This window comes from Phaenicophaeus curvirostris, chromosome 1 (assembly GCF_032191515.1).
Source record: "Phaenicophaeus curvirostris isolate KB17595 chromosome 1, BPBGC_Pcur_1.0, whole genome shotgun sequence".
Lineage (NCBI taxonomy): Eukaryota > Metazoa > Chordata > Aves > Cuculiformes > Cuculidae > Phaenicophaeus > Phaenicophaeus curvirostris.
Window position 1 is genome coordinate 202,812,810 of NC_091392.1, and position 18,713 is coordinate 202,831,522.

The window sequence follows — 18,713 nt, forward strand, 5'->3', positions numbered from 1 at the left end:
CCCTCCTGCCTTTGACAGTGGCAGCAAACACAAGGACAGGAGCAGTGGATGGCGCTCTGACGTCCTCATCTGCACGGGCAGAGAGATTTGCTACCTTCTGCAAGGACTCTGACACTAAGCTAAGTCGTCCAAAGAGGCTGACAGAGCCCTAGGCTGGGGTTTGCCTGGTGAGCCAGAGCGGCATCTCCCTTTAATTCTTCACATCATCATGCCTTTTACAGCGACCGCCCCACAGATGGGGTAGGATCAATGCATGGCATGCTCCAGGCCTTCGCCACAAGGCCAGAAAATTCCTCTACCTTCTCCAAGGACATTGACACTAAGATAAGTCTGGAGGAGTGTGACTGAGCCCTGGAGAGGGGTTGTGCCCAGTGAGCCCTTGTGTGTGCTGCTTTGTTGTTGATATCCTTGTGCTTCTTCAGCTGCAGGCCCAGACAGGGAGAGGAGCAGACCAAAGCCTACTCCTGTCCTTGCAAAGGCAGACCGAGAATTCCCTGCTTGCTGCCCTCTCACCTAAGCTAAGTCTCACCTGGTGTGGCAGAGTGCTAAGCTGTGCTTGCACATGGGGATCCACCATGGTTTCTGTGTTGTTGACATGCTCCTGCCCTTTACAGTCAAAGGAGCAGAAAGAGACTGGATCAGTCCACGGTGTGCCCCTGTCCTCCAGCACGCCGCTAGAGAAATGCGCTGCGTCCTAAGAGGACTCTAAATAAAAGATAAGTCTTGAAGCCTATGCGTGGGTTCTAAACTTGTGTTTCAAAGGGGGATCGAGGCTTGATGCTGCGTGTGTTTGCTAATCTTCAACTGATTTTGCAGTCACGCTCCCAGACAGGGACAGGACCCGACCACGGGCCCCTCCTGTACTCAGCCAAAGAGACAGAGGTTTTTGCTACTCTCTCAAGGACAAAACGGTACCGAGTTCCATCTCGAGGAGAATGGCAGACCCCTGAGGAAGGATTCCACCTGGTGAGCCATTTTTGCTGCTCCCTTTCTTTGTAGGGATTCTGCTGCCATTTCCAGCTGTAGGCCCACACTAGGACTGGACCAGAGCAATAGGCACCCTTGCTCTCAGCCAGAGGCCTAGACAGTTTCTCCACTCCACAAGGACGCTGACGAAAAGTTAAGGCTTGGAAAGAAGGGCAGATCCCCAGGTAGGGACTCCACATTGAGATTGACGGTGGCTTCTGCATTTGGCTGTAGCTATTGTCATGTCTGTTAGGGTCCCTGGCCCAGAGAGGAACAGGACCAGTCCCTGGCATGCTCCTGTCCTCGGCCACACACCTGGAGAAATCCTCTACCTTCTACAAGGCCTCTAACACTAAAGATAAGTCTTGAAGAGTCTGGCAGAGCCCTTGGCAGGGATTGTGCGGGCAGAGGGACTTGGGCTCCTTCTTTCCTTTCTGCCAAAAGCCCTCCTGCCTTTGACAGTGGCAGCAAACACGAGGACAGGAGCAGTGGATGGCGCTCTGACGTCCTCATCTGCACGGGCAGAGAGATTTGCTACCTTCTGCAAGGACTCTGACACTAAGCTAAGTCTTCCAAAGAGGCTGACAGAGCCCTAGGCTGGGGTTTGCCTGGTGAGCCAGAGCGGCATCTCCCTTTAATTCTTCACATCATCATGCCTTTTACAGCGACCGCCCCACAGACGGGGTAGGATCAATGCATGGCATGCTCCAGGCCTTCGCCACAAGGCCAGAAAATTCCTCTACCTTCTCCAAGGACATTGACACTAAGATAAGTCTGGAGGAGTGTGACAGAGCCCTAGAGAGGGGTTGTGCCCAGTGAGCCCTTGTGTGTGCTGCTTTGTTGTTGATATCCTTGTGCTTCTTCAGCTGCAGGCCCAGACAGGGAGAGGAGCAGACCAAAGCCTACTCCTGTCCTTGCAAAGGCAGACCGAGAATTCCCTGCTTGCTGCCCTCTCACCTAAGCTAAGTCTCACCTGGTGTGGCAGAGCGCTAAGCTGTGCTTGCACATGGGGATCCACCATGGTTTCTGTGTTGTTGACATGCTCCTGCCCTTTACAGTCAAAGGAGCAGAAAGAGACTGGATCAGTCCACGGTGTGCCCCTGTCCTCCAGCACGCCGCTAGAGAAATGCACTGCATCCTAATAGGACTCTAAATAAAAGATAAGTCTTGAAGCCTATGCATGGGTTCTAAACTTGTGTTTCAAAGGGGGATCGAGGCTTGATGCTGCGTGTGTTTGCTAATCTTCAACTGATTTTGCAGTCACGCTCCCAGACAGGGACAGGACCCGACCACGGGCCCCTCCTGTACTCAGCCAAAGAGACAGAGGTTTTTGCTACTCTCTCAAGGACAAAACGGTACCGAGTTCCATCTCGAGGAGAATGGCAGACCCCTGAGGAAGGATTCCACCTGGTGAGCCATTTTTGCTGCTCCCTTTCTTTGTAGGGATTCTGCTGCCATTTCCAGCTGTAGGCCCACACTAGGACTGGACCAGAGCAATAGGCACCCTTGCTCTCAGCCAGAGGCCTAGACAGTTTCTCCACTCCACAAGGACGCTGACGAAAAGTTAAGGCTTGGAAAGAATGGCAGATCCCCAGGTAGGGACTCCACCTTGAGATTGGCGGTGGCTTCTGCATTTGGCGTTTGCTCTTGTCATGTCTGTTAGGGTCCCTGGCCCAGAGAGGAACAGGACCAGTCCCTGGCATGCTCCTGTCCTCGGCCACACACCTGGAGAAATCCTCTACCTTCTACAAGGCCTCTAACACTAAAGATAAGTCTTGAAGAGTCTGGCAGAGCCCTTGGCAGGGATTGTGCGGGCAGAGAGACTTGGGCTCCTTCTTTCCTTTCTGCCAAAAGCCCTCCTGCCTTTGACAGTGGCAGCAAACACGAGGACAGGAGCAGTGGATGGCGCTCTGACGTCCTCATCTGCACGGGCAGAGAGATTTGCTACCTTCTGCAAGGACTCTGACACTAAGCTAAGTCTTCCAAAGAGGCTGACAGAGCCCTAGGCTGGGGTTTGCCTGGTGAGCCAGAGCGGCATCTCCCTTTAATTCTTCACATCATAGTGCCTTTTACAGCGACCGCCCCACAGACGGGGTAGGATCAATGCATGGCATGCTCCAGGCCTTCGCCACAAGGCCAGAAAATTCCTCTACCTTCTCCAAGGACATTGACACTAAGATAAGTCTGGAGGAGTGTGACAGAGCCCTAGAGAGGGGTTGTGCCCAGTGAGCCCTTGTGTGTGCTGCTTTGTTGTTGATATCCTTGTGCTTCTTCAGCTGCAGGCCCAGACAGGGAGAGGAGCAGACCAAAGCCTACTCCTGTCCTTGCAAAGGCAGACCGAGAATTCCCTGCTTGCTGCCCTCTCACCTAAGCTAAGTCTCACCTGGTGTGGCAGAGCGCTAAGCTGTGCTTGCACATGGGGATCCACCATGGTTTCTGTGTTGTTGACATGCTCCTGCCCTTTACAGTCAAAGGAGCAGAAAGAGACTGGATCAGTCCACGGTGTGCCCCTGTCCTCCAGCACGCCGCTAGAGAAATGCACTGCATCCTAATAGGACTCTAAATAAAAGATAAGTCTTGAAGCCTATGCATGGGTTCTAAACTTGTGTTTCAAAGGGGGATCGAGGCTTGATGCTGCGTGTGTTTGCTAATCTTCAACTGATTTTGCAGTCACGCTCCCAGACAGGGACAGGACCCGACCACGGGCCCCTCCTGTACTCAGCCAAAGAGACAGAGGTTTTTGCTACTCTCTCAAGGACAAAACGGTACCGAGTTCCATCTCGAGGAGAATGGCAGACCCCTGAGGAAGGAGTCCACCTGGTGAGCCATTTTTGCTGCTCCCTTTCTTTGTAGGGATTCTGCTGCCATTTCCAGCTGTAGGCCCACACTAGGACTGCACCAGAGCAATAGGCACCCTTGCTCTCAGCCAGAGGCCTAGACAGTTTCTCCACTCCACAAGGACGCTGACGAAAAGTTAAGGCTTGGAAAGAATGGCAGATCCCCAGGTAGGGACTCCACCTTGAGATTGGCGGTGGCTTCTGCATTTGGCGTTTGCTCTTGTCATGTCTGTTAGGGTCCCTGGCCCAGAGAGGAACAGGACCAGTCCCTGGCATGCTCCTGTCCTCGGCCACACACATGGAGAAATCCTCTACCTTCTACAAGGCCTCTAACACTAAAGATAAGTCTTGAAGAGTCTGGCAGACCCCTTGGCAGGGATTGTGCGGGCAGAGGGACTTGGGCTCCTTCTTTCCTTTCTGCCAAAAGCCCTCCTGCCTTTGACAGTGGCAGCAAACACAAGGACAGGAGCAGTGGATGGCTCTCCAACGTCCTCATCTGCAATGCCACCGTCTAAGAACTGTGGCTCAAGAGTTGGGCAACTAAGACCATCCTTTAAAAACTGAACTCAGTGAAAATGAAAAGTAGACAGAGAAATTTACTCTGGGCAGCCAAACATATATCCATGATGAGGTAAGCCAGAAAGAAACGCAGATCTTTAAGAACAATAATGATGTGTCCGTTCTTAAACACAAGTGAAACAAGAAAACTACCATTGAGTCTATACATACTGAAACTGCTAAAGACATTCTGAAAGAGTACCGGTTCCTAAAGAAGAACATGAATTATTGACATTGTTTTACTGGGGGCAGTTGGTGTTTCTTTTAGAGCATGAATGCTGGAGGATTATTTTAACACAGACCAACACAGGATCAAAGGGAGGCTCAGACTGGGAAGGACCTCAGGAGTTCTGTGGTCCTGACTCCTGTTTACAGCAGTGTCTGGACTGAGGTCAGACTAGGCTGCTCAGGGCTTCATCTGCTGTAAAATATGTAGAGAAAGTTTTACAACATGGTGCTTAAATCAGTGGAAGCTGCTTAATGTTTTTGAAAGAATTTCAGTTTTGGGAGGGACTGTTTACAAAGGCTGGTAGGACTAGGGACAATGGGTATAAACTGGAGAGGGGCAGATTTAGACTACACATAAGGAAGAATGTCTTCACTATGAGGGTGGTGAGGCACTGGCACAGGTTGTCCGGGAAAGCTGCGGCTGCCCCATCCCTGGAGGTGTTCAAGGCCAGGTTGGATGGGGCTTTGAGCAGCCTGGTCTGGTGGGAGGTGTCCCTGCCCATGGCAGGGAGGTTGGAACTGGATGATCTTTAAGGTCCCTTCCAACCCAAACTATTCTATGATTTTGAAGTTGCTAAGTAATAAGTTGTTATGAATGTCTTGCTGATTAAAGCTGCCTTGGTGACAGAGAAGCTGGCAAATGTGGCTCTGAATTTCCACCTGGATTTCTCACTACCAGTCGAGTGAGAGATCCAAGGGCTACCCTCAGCAAAATGAAGGAAACGACAGTAATGAGGAGTGCAGCAGGAATGTGTACAAACATGGACTCAGGAAGGACCAGCGGATCTTCCATAGAGTTTGTAGCTAAGACCCAGTGAGCACTGGAGCTAAGGCAATCTGGTTCATGTACTCGTGATTCCAGAAGGCTTTCAGGAAGATCCATCAGTAAAGACTGTCAAAGATAGATAGTTGCTGAGAATCAAGGAACATATTTGCTCATGGATTAATAACTCGTTAAAAGACGGGGAAAAAATGAAGCCATGGATATAGAGGTATTGCAAAGACTTCTGAATCCTCTGTGGGAGTAATTAAATCTCTTGCTGGGAGTGGGAAAGTATTAAGTAAGTATTTTGGGGAAGATCATAGCTGTACTTTCATTTAATAGCATTTCCTCCTTGGGTGACCTTACAAATGAAACAAATGTCTCTTAGTTGCATAAAAGCAGCAGCACCTCAGGATCTCACAAGATTTAATTCAGTTTCTTCTTTTCCAGTTTCGGTCCAGTCAAGTCTTTCAGTGAAAGTGATTCTGCACTTTGAAGACTGAGGTTTCTTCTCTGCCATCTAAAACTTTACTTAGTTCCTCTTTTTTTGTGTACTTCACTAAGTAACCGATAAAGAAACTTTTAACTTGGAAAAAGAAAATATTTTCGTAGAATCATAGAATCGTTTAGGTTAGAAAAAACCCTTAAGATTGTTGATTCCAACCATAAACTGTAAAGCCCACAACTAAACCATGTTCCTAAGTGCACCCACCTTACTACAACCTCCTTTCTGGTAGCTGTAGAGAGCAATAAGGTTTCTCCTCAGCCTCCTTTTCTCCAGACCAAGCAACCCCATTTCCCTCAGCCACTTCTCATAAGACTTGTACTCCAGCCCCTTCACCAGCTTCGTTGCCCTTTCCTGGATATGCTCCAGTGCCTCATTGTCTTTCTTGTAGTGAGGGGCCCAGAACTGAACACAGAATTCAAGGAGTGGACTCACCATTGCTGAGTACAGGGGGAGAGCCACTTCCTTACTCCTGCTGACCACGCTGTTTCTGATATAAGATGGGATGCTATTGGCCTTCTTGGTAACCTGTGCACACTGCTGGCTCATGTTAGGCTGGCTGTCAACCAACACCCCCAGGTCCCTTTCCACCAAGCAGCTTTCATAGAATCATAGTATCATCAGGTTGGAAAAGACCCACCGGATCATCGAGTCCAACCATTCCTATCAAACACTAAATCATGCCCTTCAGCGCCTCATCCACCCGTCCCTTAAAAACCTCCAGGGAAGGTGAATCAACCACCTCCCTGGGCAGCCTGTTCCAGTGCCCAATGACCCTTTCCGTGAAATTTTTATTCCTAATGTCCAGTCTAAACCTCCCCTAGTGGAGCTTGAGGCCATTCCCTCTTGTCCTGTCCCTGTCACTTGGGAGAAGAGGCCAGCACCCTCCTCTCTACAACCTCCTTTCAGGTAGTTGTAGAGAGCAATGAGGTCTCCCCTCAGCCTCCTCTTCTCCGAACTAAACAACCCCAGCTCTCTCATAAGGCCTGTTCTCCAGCCCCCTCACCAGCTTTGTTGCTCTTCTCTGGACTCGCTCCAGAGCCTCAACATCCTTCTTGTGGTGAGAGGCCCAGAACTGAACACAGGATTCGAGGAGCGGTCTCACCAGTGCCGAGTCCAGAGGGAGTATAACCTCCCTGGACCTGCTGGTCACGCCGTTTCTGATACAAGCCAAGATGCCATTGACCTTCTTGGCCACCTGGGCCACTGCTGGCTCATGTTCAGATGGCTGTCAACCAACATCCCCAGGTCCCTCTCCTCCAGGCAGCTTTCTAGCCAGACTTCTCCTAGTCTGTAGCACTGCACAGGGTTGTTGTGCCCCAAGTGCAGGACCTGACACTTGGCCTTGTTAAACCTCATGCCACTGGACTCAGCACAGTGGTCCAGCCTGTTCAGATCCCTCTATAGAGCCTTCCTACCCTCAAGCAAATCAATACTCCACCCAACTTAGTGTTGTCTGCAAACTTACTGAGAGGGCACTTGATACACTTGTCCTGATCATTGGTAAAGATATTAAACAGAGCTAGTCCCAACACTGAGCACTGGGGAACACCATTTGTGACCGGCTGCCAGCTAGATTGAACTACAGTCACCACAACTCTTTAGGCCTGGCCATCCAGACAGTTTTCTACCCAGAAAGAGCACACACACCCAAGCCATGAGCAGCTGTTTCTCCAGGAGAATGCTGTGGGAAATAGTGCCAAAGGTTTTACTAAAGTCCAGGTAAGCAACATCCACACCTTCCCCTCATCCATTAAGCAGATCACCTTGTCATAGAAGGGGATCAGGTCAGTTGAGCAGGACCTGCCTTTCCTAAATCTGTGCTGACTGAGCCTGATCACTTGGTTGTCCAGTATATTCTATGTGATGACACTCAAGATGAGCAGCTCCATATTCTTCCCTAGCACCCAGGTCAGTCTGACAGGCCTGTAGTTCCCAAGATCCTCCTTCCAGACCTTCTTTTAGAATGACAAGCCCTTCTTTTCATGTTTGCTAATGTGCTGTCAACCAGGACCTTCCCAGCTAGGTGGGATGGCTGATAAATTATTTTGCTTCTATTTAGGCTTCTGAAGGTAAATACAATAATTGTAAAAGTTTACCTGGTTGGAGATCAGCATGCACTGATGTGTTCCATATGTCAGAACAGGGAAGTGCCCTGCAGGAGAGCCCCTGGAGCTCTAAAGCACCATCAACTCTACAGCTCTGCTCAGGACAAACTTCTGTTCTTCAGCCTTCTCTGGTGGCCTCCACCCCTTTGCATGAAGGTTCCCTTGGCCCTGATGTTTACACAGTCCCATATTGATGTTTCAGAGACAGTGTCCAACATGCTGGTGCACATGAGGTTGCTAGGATGGGCACCCCATTGTAAGGGCTCCTCTCGGTAGGGCCAGCTGTGCCCCAAGCTCTACGGGGACATGGTGCGGAAGACCCTGGAGCTGAGGTCCAATTAGTTATGTCCTGATGTCTCAGGGCCCACAGGACAAGCACTTGTTCAGGGATCCAAGCTGTCCTCCAGCTGTGGGAGGAGTGGCAGGAAACCACTGATTTGGGACCCATTATGCTGGCTGGTGGGACAGTGCTAATAAATACCATTTGGGTCTCTTCCACAGGTTTAAACAGGGATTTTAAATTCTGCTTTGGCTCCTGAAAAGATGAGGGTGGGGACCAAAGTTGTCTCCTCAGTGCTGAGGAGGCTGCAGTGGGAGGAAGAATAGTTCAAGCTCCACTGAATTCCTCACTGTGAGCTACAAAGAAAGCAAAGCAATCATCTCTCAATGAAAATTTTGAGAATGATTTAAAAAAAAACCCCAGGAACATGTTTTGTTATTAAAATAAACCCATGAAAAATTAAAGTAGGTTGTGACGAAAACTTTCAAAGTGTGTTCTCTTATCTTGTGCAGCCTACATCATGAAACTAAAAATTACAATTATATTTCAGTGTTGCTATGGTTACTGACACTATTCTTCTTAGTCTTTGGAGGAAATGAATTGATTCTGTTAAGGAGGAGGCTGTACACAGGAGATAACCTCTGACCTTCATGATAGTTCCATTTATATTGGTCTAAGAGATAACCTCTGACCTTCATGATAGTTCCATTTATATTGGTCTAACTTCAAACTTCCATGGCCTAATCTGCACTTAGATTAAGCGGCCGTAGTTTCATTTTGATGTGTTCTTACAGTCAGGTTTAAACTCTGACAGAAGAAGTTGAAAATTTTGGTCTGAACTCCCTGAAGACAGAATTTATTGTTCATTTACTATTGCTCCCCAAAGCACTCCATGAGATAAATACCTTGTTGACTGTCACGGTAGACTTATCCATTTAGTTTGATGAATTCCATATATTTAAGAATGCAGAAGATATATTTTGTAGAAAGAATGACCTTAAAACCCCAAATATTTGTACCTTGAAGCCTTTCTCTATCCCCTTTCTCACCCATTGGCTTCATATGCTGTTTGCTGTGAATTGCAGCATCCCAGGATTGCTCTGGCTGCAAGGCACCTCAGGAGGCCTCTGGTCCAGCCTCTTGCTCAGAGCATGGTCAACTTTGAGGTCAGATCTGGCTGCTCAGGGCTTCATCCAGTTGTGGCTTGAATACCTCTGAGGATGAAGTGTTGGTTCTTGCCCCAAAACACCTGTGACTTCCATGTAAAGGAGAAACAAAAAGGCAGAAGAGGAGCCAAGTCAAAAGAGGAAATATATAGAGAGCTGGTATCAGAGCAAAGGCCTGATCTCTGGTACTCAAGCCAAGTCAACAGAAGTCAACTAACTGTTCTATATAGAATGATTTTATAAGGTTTCCAGTTTCTCCAGAAGCAACACAGCTATGCAGCTCTTCAGTGTAGACAGGCTTCTCTCTGGGGTGTTGTCTATCACTGGGGCACACAGTCATGTGATGGTGAAGAAGACCATCTCATAACTTTTGTGGCAAGGCACTTAGCTTTCACCCATGCTGGGAGAGGCTGAATTCATTAAAGCAGATATGGTTCTGCATTAATCTTCCTACCTGGTTGTGCTGAACGAAGTGGCTTATGGCTGTTAACTCACAATGGTGGAGCGATGCCCCAGGGAAGGAAAGATAAGAGGTACTGCTGCTTGACAATAATACCTTTCAGCAATGAACTGCAAGTGGTTTGAGGTGAGTATGTGGATGATTTAAAATAAGGAGACATGCAGAATTGGCCTCATCCTCATTACGTTAGTGCTGTAATTGTGCTGTGCTGATGACACTCAGCTTAAGCTAACGTGTTAGGTGTGTTCAGAGCCTACTCATGGCAGCTTAGAGCTAACGCATGTCTTGTCCTACAGTCTCACTAATGAGACCATTTGTTTCTCTGCTGGAGAAAGGGAAAGCATATGCATTGATTTTAGACTAGCACAATATTGTAGGGACAGCTTAACTTTGTCTAAACCTAGTTTAGCTTAAATAAAATGGGTAGTTGTTTGAATTCACATGCACAATGCATGTGTTGTTTTCATTAACTCTGTTTGGAAACCACTCTGGCTAAATCAGGGCATCCCCTGGTGTGATATAATGAGGCTTCTCCTCAGATGAGTTACATTGATATAAAGAAGCTATACAGGAATGGTCAATGCAGCATAAAACTGTCTGTAAACAAGCCTTAAGGCAGAGCAGATTAAGATGCCCTGCTCAGGGATTTGCACTGGTTTAATTAATTTTGTTTGTCTATTGAATTCCATTAAAGTAAAGAAAGTTTTGATTTTAGAGAAAGCCTGGGATCCTGATCTTCTGTTTGGACCTGTGAGTAGTGCTTGCTGAACAGCTTCATTTGAAACAGTACCGGGTTGATCATCGCCAGACGGTTACTGAGTGCTTGTGAGTCCCAGTTTGCCAAATGCTTTCCCTGAAAAGCAATTTTGGGGGCTGGGGATGAGGTGGTCTCCTATTTATGATCTTTGAGCTCACTAGCTACGGCATGACTCAGGTTATGTAAGACGCAAGCTCACTTTGAACCCTCTGTCTAAGGGGATGTGAAATGATAGTTCCTTGACTGAGGTATAAACTTTTTCTTCCTCTGCTGCCTTGAGAGCTGTGTCCCCTGTCTCACCTCGGTAATACCATTTCTTGTAGGGTTGGTTCATGAAGCAGCTTCAAGTATTCTGGTTGTGGCTGCTCTGAGACCAAGGAAAACCAGAGGGAAAGCGTGGGAAGGCAAGGAGAGGAACATATTGGCTGAAGTCAGGAAACAGCTTTGCCCGTGCCCCACATGGGGTGATGCTGTAATGTGGACTGGAATAGCCACAAAATGGGGGGTTTCTCTAGAAACCAATGCGAAGATCTAGTACAGAAAGAAATCCTTGTGTTCTAACTCATTGAGTCACTATGTTTCCAGTGCTGTTTGCTTGTGCCATGTTAACAAACAAAGAAAAACTTGGGAGTTTTGGCCAACAGGGTAAGTCACTGTAACTGGGACGGGCACAGCAGTTATTTCATGGATTGCATCCTTATAAAAATGCAAGAAAGGACCTTTACACCACATAAAAGCATATATAGTTAGTGCAACTTGTTCTTTGATTGCCAAATATGAGCAAAGGGGTAAAATGCAGCATTTCTGTGTTCTAGCTCCCTAATTTATGCTTCAGGAGGTTTTGCTGACGGTGATGATGGTGTGTCTCTGCAGGTCTAGAAATGCAACTGAGCAAACATTTATTTTGTTTGGTTTTTTTTTTGTTTATTTAATGTGTCCCTCCCCATCCTGAAAATTTTTGTTCCAAAATGTTGCCTGAGGCACATTTCCTGTGCCTCATGGGAGTAGTCATTTGGATGACCAATATTTCCATTTCCCTGCTCAGATGCTCCTCTCTGGTTATGTGACACCCTCCCAGGGCAGCACATCTCCTGGAACTCCACATAGTGGTGTCACAGCCACTTGCCATCAAGAAAAAGATGTGGTACAACCTAGGAAACATGGCCTTTCTGAACAGCTTGACTCAAGGAGGAGGGAGCAGAGGGTCCTCATGTGGGGCAAGGTTGTATCACTTCTTGGTGTGCTTGTTTGGTGCAAAGTGCGGAATACCTGGTGTGGAGTGGTTGATAACCAAGTTTCATGTGCTTGCAACTCTGAGGTGCTTCCAGGAGGAGGTGAGACCGTTTTCCTGCCCTGAAGCCAGACACTTTGTGAGGAGGGAGAACCCTTCATTTTCTCAGCTGAAGTAAGGTGGGATAAGATGCCAGGAGATGTGTAGCAGATGGACAGGTTGGGTATCTCCAAACAGTCCCGATGCTAGCTGGCTTCCCATGTGTCATGGGCTGGGCTGCACGTGGGGCTGAGCTCTGCACTCTCCAAGGGGTTTGTGCTCTGCCACTTTTGGCATGGGTTTTGCTCACAGCTCTGGAATGCAGGTGCAGTCACACATGAAAATACATCAGCACTTCCTTCAGAATTTTGAAGTTTACTCATCAAGTCATTCTAGAATCATAGAATCATAGAATAGTTTGGCTTGGGAGGGACCTTAAAGATCATCCAGTTCCAACCCCCCTGCCATGGGCAGGGACACCTCCCACCAGACCAGGCTGCCCAAGGCCACATCCAACCTGGCCTTGAACACCTCCAGGGATGGGGCAGCCACAGCTTCCCTGGGCAACCTGTGCCAGGGCATCACCACCCTCATAGTGAAGCAATTCTTCCTTATGTGTAGTCTAAATCTGCCCCTCTCCAGTTTATACCCATTTTTACTTACATTTGACACTCTGTTAAGAAAACATGAACAGCTGCACCCATGTGCGGGATCCCTGGACCCTCCAGGGTGGGAGCAAGGGGATTTCTGCAGTGGGGCAGGTCTCAAGGGTGGGTGCTTGGCTGGCATCTCCGAGGATCTCTGGGCAAAGGGGTGGCAAATCAGGTCCTCCTGCTGGTCCGGGAGTTTCTTTCACTGCTCAGTGGCAGATGCCCTGTGTAAACGCACGGCAGCTCACAGAAAAAGAATATTTGGAGTCTAACAAGGTTTTTTTTTTTCAGCTTTTAGGACGGCACCGTCTAGCGGGCTGTGTGAGTATTACTGACTGCGGGAAGAGCTCCCTACCCAGAGCATCCTTATCTCAGAGCCGGCGGTGGAGGGGGAGCAGCCCTGCAGCGTTGCCCGCACCCGCCGGGCCCTAGGATGCTTCGGTCCAGCCCTGGGATGCTGCGGTCCAGCCCAGGAATTCTGCGGTCGTGTCCAGGAATGCTGCAGTCCCACCCAGGGATGCTGTGGTCCAGCCCAGGGATGCTGCGGTCCCACCCAGGGATGCTGTGGTCCAGCCCAGGGATGCTGCGATCTAGCCCTGGGATGCTGCGGTCTGGCCCTGGGATGCTGCGGTCTGGCCCTGGGATGCCTTGGTCTGATCTGGGAATCATAGAATCAATTTTGAGATCATCAAGCCCAACTGCACCTCTCCACTCATTCATATCCCTAGGTGCTTCATCTGCCTGTCTTTTAGATATCTCTAGGGGTGGTGACTCAACCACCTCCCAGGGCAGCCTCTGCCAGTGCTTGATAACCATTTTGGTGGAGAAATTTTTCTTAATGTCCAATTTGAAACTCCCCTGGTGTAACGTGAGGCCATTCTCTCTTGTTCTATCACCTGTCAGTGGGGAGAAGAGACCAATACCTACCTTTCTACAACCTCCTTTTAGGGAGGTGTAGACAGTGATAAAGTCTCCCCTAAGCCTCTTCTTCTGCAGCCTAAACAACCCCAGTTTATAGAATCATAGAATCATAGAATAGTTTGGGTTGGAAGGGACCTTAAAGATCATCTAGTTCCAAATCCCTGCCATGGGCCGGGACACCTCCCACCAGATCAGGCTGCCCAAGATCCCATCCGACCTGTCCTTGAGCACCTCCAGGGATGGGGCATCCACACCTTCCCTGGGAAACCTGTTCCAATGTCTCACCACCCTCATAGTGAAGCAATTCTTCCTTATGTCTAGTCTAAATCTGCCCCTCTCCAGTTTATGCCCATTGCCCCTAGTCCTATCACTACAAGCCTTTGTAAACAGTCCATCCCATCCCTCCCCATCTTTCTTATAGCCCTCTTCAGGTAATGGAAGGTTGCTATAAGATCTCCTTGGGGCCTTCTCTTCTCCAGGCTGAACAAGCCCAACTCTCTCAGCCTGTCCTGATCTGGAAGGTGCTCCAGCCCTCTGATCATCTTTGTAGCCCTCCTCTGGACCAGTTCTAATAGCTCCATCTCCTTCTTATGTTGAGGATTCCAGAACTGGGAACAATACTCCATATGAGGTCTCACAGGAGAGGACTAGAAGGGCAGAATCACTTTCCTCAACATGTGGATTTCCTCAGACACTCCTCAGAAGTCTTGTGTTCTAGCCCCTTCACTAGCTTTCACAGAATCACAGAATAACCAGGTTGGAAGAGACCCACCGGATCATCGAGTCCAACCGTTCCCATCAAACACTAAACCATATCCCTCAGCACCTCGTCCACCCGTGCCTTAAACACCTCCAGGGAAGGGGACTCAACCACCTCCCTGGGCAGCCTGTTCCTGTGCCCAATGACCCTTTCTGGGAAGAATTTTTTCCTAATGTCCAGCCTAAATCTCCCCTGGTGGAGCTTGAGGCCATTCCCTCTTGTCCTGTCCCCTGTCACTTGGGAGAAGAGGCCAGCACCCTCCTCTCTACAACCTCCTTTCAGGTAGTTGTAGAGAGCAATGAGGTCACCCCTCAGCCTCCTCTTCTCCAGGCTAAACAACCCCAGCTCTCTCAGCCGTTCCTCATAAGGCCTGTTCTCCAGCCCCTTCACCAGCTTTGTTGGTCTTCTCTGGAATGCTGCCGTCCACTCTGGGAATGCTGCAGCCCAGCCCTGGTGATGCTGTGATCTGGTCCAGAGATGCTGCATCTGGCCCCTGCTGTGCTGTGATCCAGCCCTGGATGCTGCAGTCTGATCTGGGGATGCTGGAGTCTGGCCATGGTGATGCTGCCGTCTGGCCCCGGGATGCTGTGATCCAGTCCCAATGTGCTGCACTTTGATGCCAGGGGCTTTGTGGCCTCAAGCTCAGCTAATGGCCTCAGCACAAGCGCTGTTGGCCAGACTGCTGCAGGGCTCACTGTTCCCTGTATTCCATATCCTTGTGGAAGGGGTGGGGTTTCAATCCATCATCCAAACTGGCACGGGGCAGTATTAGTTATTCCTGCAAGTCACGCTTTTTGTTTGGTTTTTTTTTTATTTGGTCCTGGTGGCTTTCTGGTGCTACTCCCTACTCATTCCAGCCTCAAACTGTATTTTGCTCAGGTTTGTCAGCTCTCCCTAGTCGCCAGAAAGCATGGAGAGGAGCGGGGAAAGGAGAAGGAGGTGGAGTGAAGAAGCTGAAACTTTTGGATGTGCCAATGCAGATCCTTCAATGCAAAGGTGGGAGAGTGCTGAAGTCCAGAGGTCTGTGCAGAGCCCCTGTGCCTGCTGAGATGTTAGTTGAGATACGGAATAGTAATTTCAGAGGTGGAGGACAGAAAATTAAACAATTACTCAGCAAAAACCAGCAAACTCTGAAGGCCCTGAGCTATCTAATGTTATTTTGAAGTTGTCTCTGTGTTGGGTGGACACTGGACTACATGACCAGCAGAAGTCCATTACAGTCTAAATTATCCCATGATTCTACAGTTTTGCTCTGCGTCTACATTTAAAACTGTAACGAAGTTCTTCTTTTGCGCTATGTGGCCTTTTGTGAATCATATTACTGACATTAGCCTCATAAATCTGACCAGTTACCTCTCGAAAATACTGACATATCTGTCACATTGTAGATGCACACATTTCAGATGTTATTTGGTCATCCTCCTTCCTTGGAATTAGAGGATGTTTTCTGACAGCTTTGGAAAAGAAAGACTACACTGCAGCATCTACCTGCCAAATTATGGCTTTACTCATTAACTGCATTCTTGAAACTATGTTTTAAGAAGTAGAGAAACCTATTTGCTGATCATATAACTGACCCATGCAAGACAGAAATGAAACATTTTAGATTTGAGGGAGAAAGACACAATGGATACGTCCAAACTCTGCAAAGTTCATAGCAGCAGTGCTATTTCTCACAAGAGGGAAGAAGTTCTATGTATTTCTGGAAAGACAGTGACTACATGTTCCAGGAACACCTAAAGTGAGTAATAGCTGAATTCCCAAAGAAAAACTGAAGGTCAGTAAGAGACTTCATTTAACACAAGGTCCGTGTAAAGGAAAGTCTTTATTAACTTTTGAAATCAGTTGGACTTGACAGCACAAATGGGGGTAGCATTCTTTGCCTCCCCGACCTGCTGGAGAAGTGGTCCGGATGATGATTTTGTCTCCTTGCAGGGTTCAGGGTTACACATAGTTTTTTGAAGGTGCAGCGATTGAACAGCAGTCAGGGCAAGCAGATGAGATCCCCCAGAGCTGGGCTGCATTGCACAGCTCAGGATGCCCTGCTCAGTTCCACTGTCCTCCCCTGTGCCCACAGCAGGTAAGGAGTTTCCTGCTTCCCTCCCATTTCACAGGCACGATTTGGAATAGCTTCATACACTCAGGTTTATAGACACTGATTTTTCTGCACAATCAAGATATAAAGGGAAAAAAGTCTCTCGAGGAAGACCGCATCTGCAGCTGTCAGCAGCGTTACACAGCCGTGGCACTCCCTGCTCACTAAAAGCACATATGCCCTTCAGTAGTTTCTGCATTATAAATGATGAGGAAGAAAAGGATGAGTTTTGCTGATTCATGTGATTTGGGGCACATCAGGTGCCCAGATATGCAACCACACTATGAATCAAAGCAGGACCACACCAGATGCTCTGGCTCTATCCCATCCCCAGCAACCAGCTTTTCCTTGGGGTGACGTCCCCCACCAGCATCACCCTGTGTCCCACCTCCAGGACAAAGCAGCCTGCCCTGAGAAGGGAGTTGGAGAAGGGATTGGCACGAGGTGGCAGCTGGTACCTGGTTCCCAGCCCCCATGGTGACACTGGACCGGCTGCTGCGCAGGCCACGGTCCATTATCTGTGTGCTGATAAACAGAAAGCTTGACACGAAACAAAATTACTGAATTATAAAAAAGAAATCCCCTCAGAAGCAATATAAATAAAAGGATTTGCGCTCCCCCATGCTTTCTAACATAACCATGAAGCGGAGCAATTTTGAGTATTTATACTCTTATTCTCCAGGCACCTGCTGAATATTTATTACTGTAATGTCTCTTGTGCCTTTCTGTCTGTTCATAAACAGCTCAATACCAGTGAATTGAGCATTCAACGCTTCAAACTGAAGCCAATAGTTACTGAAAGAAAGCGCTTATTCCACACAAGTTCCCCACATCTTCCATAGAAAAGGTGATTAAGGGACAACTGTAATTTAGGGGCTGTAGAATATGATAATGATGCCTTGTCTTTGGGAATGAGCCACAATTAATTACCTGCCTTGGAGTGATTTGATTGTTGCTGGTGGGATTCAGACAAGCCAACTCCCAGGTGCAGACCTCCTTTTCCTTGTAAGAGGGGAAGTATCAGTGTAGTCGAACACAACATTTCACAGCTGGGGGCCCTGGAGCTCTGTCGGTCTGTAAAGCATCAGCAAGCGCTCTGCAGATTACGAACAAGGGCTTTACATGTTTGCAAGTAGGCAAGGAAAGAAATCAAATGGGTGGATAGAAAAAGTAGCAATAAATAAACATTCAAAGCTGGAGGTTCTGCAGTTTTGGTGGGTTTTTTTGGTTGCTTTTTTTTTCATTTTTTATTGTGAGAACTGCTCAAAAATGTCAATTCCTTCCCTCTTTCCCCTCTCACCCACATGCAAATGGCAGTCAGTCTTGGTGGAAAAATAACTTTATGCTCACTCCTGTGCTTAGGCGTCACAGTTTTGTGAACATGCACCATTAAGTTCTCCTTGGTCTGATCTGTGGGATGGGGAATGACAATGAAGACACCCAGCCAGGGGAGTATGAGCTTAGAGCTGAAATGGCCCAGCGTTCCCACTGACTCCTGGCAAGGCAGTACCTTAATCCTAGATCCGAGCCGGCCATGGGAGCACCCCCTGGTCCAGATTCTACCGGCAGAGCTGTCATGGGATGCTCATCCTGATCACTCTTTCAGAGCTGTGGTCTGCACTACAGCAGAATCTGTAATCAAAAAAATTCTTCTCCATCCATTCCGGAAGAACTTCTGCCTTCTCAAAATGCATTTGGTTTTTCTTTTGGAGTTGTTTTATTGTTTTGCTTTTGTTTTATGTTCACGTGGGACAGTGGGAGGATTGGTGTAAGAGGCAAGGCCAATGGATCCATGTGGGGACTATGAATCACTGTCTCCTGGCTTAATTTCCTCAGGAACTGAGGTTTATGGGATAATGCCATTGCTTCCTCCCTCTCTTCTTTCACCCCTAGTAATTTTTTGATCCAGTTTGAACCAAGCTGGACAGCAGGGTAGATGTATCAAGTAGTATGAAATGTCAGCATGCGTTGAGTGAGAATAGCTGGAGAAGCTTTGTTTCTTATGGTGAGGGCAAAAAAGGAATTCCTGCCTTATCAGACACCAACAAACATAATCCAGTGGCTGGGACCGAGAGGCATACTAGGACACACTGGTTCTACTGCTCACACAGGCATCAATTCAGTTCACCAGTGGAGAGACACAACCCAGACCACCTCCAGTCACTTGTTAGCGGGGCAGCAGTCTGAGCGCAGAGTCCTGGTCCTTGCTGCAGTTCATAGATGGGTACTTTGGGCAGCAAGGATTTAGAAGAAGGTCTGGTCCCACTGCTTGACTAGGGATGGTCAATGCCTGGGCCAGCAATGCCTTCAGCACCTTGTGGGAGAGACCAGTGGACCCTCACAAGGTGGCTGGATGGTAAAGTCTTGGCCCAGCCACTCCTTGGCAGAT